The sequence below is a fragment of the Octopus bimaculoides genome, chromosome 13, assembly GCF_001194135.2.
Source record: "Octopus bimaculoides isolate UCB-OBI-ISO-001 chromosome 13, ASM119413v2, whole genome shotgun sequence".
In the NCBI taxonomy this organism is placed as follows: domain Eukaryota; kingdom Metazoa; phylum Mollusca; class Cephalopoda; order Octopoda; family Octopodidae; genus Octopus; species Octopus bimaculoides.
In genome coordinates this window covers 36,590,560-36,595,164 of record NC_068993.1, presented here as the reverse complement: position 1 = coordinate 36,595,164, position 4,605 = coordinate 36,590,560, and positions in this window count along the sequence as shown.

The following is a 4,605-nucleotide window of genomic DNA, read 5'->3' as shown; positions in this document are numbered from 1 at the left end:
CCGCACCCTCTCTCTAGATATATATATATATATATGTATATCACTCTCTCTCTCTCTCCAACACAATATTGCCTTGTTTGTCTGTTAAAGATAACAACACTGATGTTGTAGCTAGGTTTCCATAATTAATTACTAAGTAGTGCCACTTAATAAGAATATGTGCGGAACATATTTCTATCTGGTAGACATGACTCTCTAAACTTTCATTCTTTCAATGTTTTGGTTCTTAGAGTATTATATGTGCCTCTGTATGTGTCTTCACATCCTTGTGCCTCTTTCTGTCTGTTGCTCGACTGATTTTCATTGCCCCCAATAACTTTTATTATAATTTCCATTTTGTATTAAGGATTTGTGAACAATACCACTGTTTGGTAACACTTTTTTAAAGAGCCAATCACTGGTTATGGGTCTTTTTTTATTATTAGACCAATCAATATTGCTTATGAATTTCTAATGGACCAATCACTGCTTTACTGCAGCAATGACAAGGGAGTGTCTGTTGAATTGAAGCACAGTAAATACCACAAGATATTGTTTTGTTTGGCACACCAATATGTCAGTAATTTCTTGCCAATGCTTATTCTTTGCAAGTATACACATATAACATCTATAAGTGTGGCCTAGACTTAAAAAGAAAGAACAGATCCCACCACAGGAATTGAACCACACACCTGTTGCTTGCCAGGTAACCATACTGCTGATTACACTGAGTGCATGAATCAATTTGACTGTTGAAATAATGTCTTATCCAATTAGATAATCTGAACAATTTAGTTTCCTCTCTTAGCCCACCAGCAGAATCTAAAATACTCCTGAACCACACAGGAATTCTTTATTTTTTAACTTGGCGCAACACCGGAATAGAAAGAAAGGTTAGCTCAACATAAATGGTCATGATTTTTAAAGTATAAATTATGTATACACTTACACTTGTGAATCTTATGTACATTTGTGTACACACACACACAGTAGGTTTATTTCAGTTTCTACCTATCAAATCCACTTACATGTTTTTGGTTGGGTTGAAGCTATAGTAGAAGACACTTGCTCAAGGTGTTGTGCAGTGGCCCTGAACTTGAAACCATGTGGTTGTCAAGCAAACTTCTTAACCACACAACCAGGCCTATGCCTATATATATAGATATATATATAGGTGTAGGCATGGATATGTGGTAAAAAGCTTGCTTCCCAACCACATGACTAAAACCCTTCAAGGCAGTGCCCCGGCATGGTCACAGTCAGATGATTGAAACAAGTAAAAGATAACAGAAGATGGTAAACTCCATATCTAATGACATATAAGATGCACTTTTTACTCCTATAAATTTTGTTACTATATTTCTGCTGAAATATAGTTTTGAAAATAAACAATATTATCAAATAACTTGCCTTTTTTTTTAACCTGGTGTTTGGAGCATAAATTCACAAAAAATTTCGATGGAAGGTTTTATTCTAGGTTACTTTAAAACAGGGAATTTGCATCACAGAACCAGGGGCAGTCTCAGATGGGTTGATATCCAAAAGGTTAATGCATTATAAAACTTATTTTCTGACTATTTGCTTCCGAAATTGAGGTGCATCTAATATACCTGTGCATCTAATATACCTATGCATCTTTTCATCATCATCATCGTTTAATGTCTGCCTTGCATGCTAGTATGGGTCAGATGGTTTGACAGGCACTGGCCAGGTAGAAGACTGCACCAGACTTCTGTGTCTGTTTTGGCATGGATTTTATGACTGGATGCCCTTCCTAACACCAACCACCCTACAGAGTGGACTGAGTGCTTTTTACGTGGCACCAGCACAGACAAGGTCAGTTTTGGCATGTTTTTTACAGCTGGTTGCCCCTCCAAATGTCAACCAATTTACAGTGTGAACTGGATGCTTTTTACATGGCGTCAGCACTGGCAGGGTCACCAAGTAACTTGCAAGACAAAGATCCTTTGAGAGGTGGGAGGGGGGGGGGCATTGGAAGAGATGATCTTGTGTCAGATGATGAAAGGTTAGAGAGCAGCAGAAAGACAGAAACAGGTGTCTTGCTGTAGAGGGGGTACATGGTTACTCGGCCAGAGAGAGAGAGAGAGTTAACAAGAGTGAGTTCAGAAACAGGTGTTCTGCTGTATAGGAAATACACAGTTACTCAACCAGAGGGAAGAGCAAGGGAAAGAGAGAAAGAGTGGGAGACTGCAAGAGTGTAAGAGAGAGTAGGAGAGAGATGGTGGCAAAGTGCCAAGGTATACTCACAAGGAATGGAGATCAGAGCATATATGGGATGGTAGTGTAAGGAAGAGAGAGATAAAAGGTGCCAAGTGCCAGGGCGTACCCTCAAGGTATGGAGGTCATAATATCCTATCAAATATGGTACTTGCTCAAGGTGCCACACAATTAGATTGAACCTGGAACCATGTATTTGTGAATGGAACTTCTTAACCATACACCTATATCAGTACCCATCTCTGAAAGTTAGCATCATTCTTTGTTATAGTTAAAGCTTAAATATGTTAATGACTGGACTTTTTTGTATAAACATGTTATCAGTGGAGTCAGCAAGGGAATGTCTGTGTGGTTGCTTGACTTGCTAGAAATAGCAGTCAAGTATACCTATTAAATAAAAGAATACATGAGATAATGTTGTCTTCCCTAATAAGGTAAAGGTAAAAAAAAGTTACCTTCTCAAGTCATGCTGACTCTTCAGGGCCAGTTTCCTGGTTTTCATGGCATATAAGTTCCCCACCTGGATGGGACGCTGTAATCACAGGATTACTCATTTTTGCCAGCTAAGTGGACTGGCGCAATTTGAAATGAAGTGTTTTGCTCAAGAACACAACGCGTCGCCCAGTCCAAGAAATGAAACCACAATCTTACAATCATGAGTCCAACACCCTAACCACTAAGCCACATGCCTCCACTTCCCTAATAAGGCATGATGGTCGCCACTGTAATGGTTTAAGTCATAGACCTTTCTGATCAAGATAGACTTGGAACTAAAAATCTATATGTCATAAACTGATGTGAGAGCCTCTATGTAATTGCTTGACTTGCCAGAAATAACAGCTAAAATTTTCCCAATGCATACTTTGTCATCTTAAAAGAATCACTGGATAATGTATTTCTTGGAATATAAAAAAACAGGATGGTTACAGCTGGAATGTATTTTGATCATACATCTCCATAATCAGCCTATCCTGGTGTTAAACAACAACAACTACCATTTTATTCATATTTAGTTTAGATCCTCTTCTTCTGTAGAATTCTTCTGAAATGAAAAGCTTATTGTATATTTCTATGTGAGCCAATAAAATGTCAGAATGTATAAGGTGTGTGTTTAGGAATTTTGGTACACATGGCACCAGTGGTGGTCATTTTTATGTTTATTCTAACCTACTGGGGAAGATCATCTTGTCAAAGACATCTGTATTTGATCCCAAACACACCAAACTTATTATGGAACTCAGGGCCAGTCCTTAATGCCAACGGTAAATGAAGTCTTTCTTTACCAACTATTTCACAACTCATCTAAAACACTCTCTTAATTTTCATTTCATTTTGTTATTTACTTAATTTTGGTTTTGGTTAATAATGCGTTTCTCTCTCAGACTAATCTTTTATTTCTTCCTTGCCTCCAATATTCAACAGTTTACGGGGAGGGGGGGGGCTTCCCCCCTCCTCCTTATTCCATCCTATTCTGTCTCATAATTTTTTTTGCTTTTCTCTCTCTCTCTCTCCCTTCTTTCCATTCTCTGTCACTTTCTTTCTATCTTCAGTTCTTATTGGCTGTTATTTCCCACCCCCACCTTTTCTTAAGAATTTGAGGAGTGAAATCCTTGGAGACAGCATTAAGTAATAATAATGATAATGATGATAATAATAATAATAATAATAATAATAATGATGATAAAATATAAATAAAACTAATTCAATTGAGATAAAAATAAACAAACCAAAAAAAAAAATACCGTTTCTAAATACAACTGAAAGAAACAAAACAGAAACGCTAGTGTCTAATGACACAAGTCTTATAGTCTTCATATTAGTCACCAAGTGACGGGGAGATGATATTGATGCTAGTAATTGGTGGAATGTACTACTTAAGATATAACTTTGATTGCTTCCAACATTTTCGGCTGCAATCTCCAAACATTACCAAGCAATTCACCTCTGTTATGTGAGTCCTTATTTTGACTGCCTTGTCTGTCTGTCTGTCTATCTCTTTTGCTCTCAGTCTATGTTCAACACATACCCTTTTTGTTGTTTTGATTCTTAAATTCCATTTATTTTCTTTTGTTACACTATACTATACATACATTTACATGCGCGCACGCGCCTGTAAATGTGTTCTCAAATATGTATATAATCATGTGAGTGTATATATTCATCATGTATATATCTATGTTTATGTATGTATGTATATTTATATATGTATGTATATATATATCCATATTTGCATGTTTATATATTCATATATGCAGCTATATATATATATATAAAATATATATATATATATATATATAATATCTGTATATATATATATATCTGTATATATATATATATCTGTATATAGATATGCAGGGCAGGGAATCGTCAATTAGTAATAAAATTAAT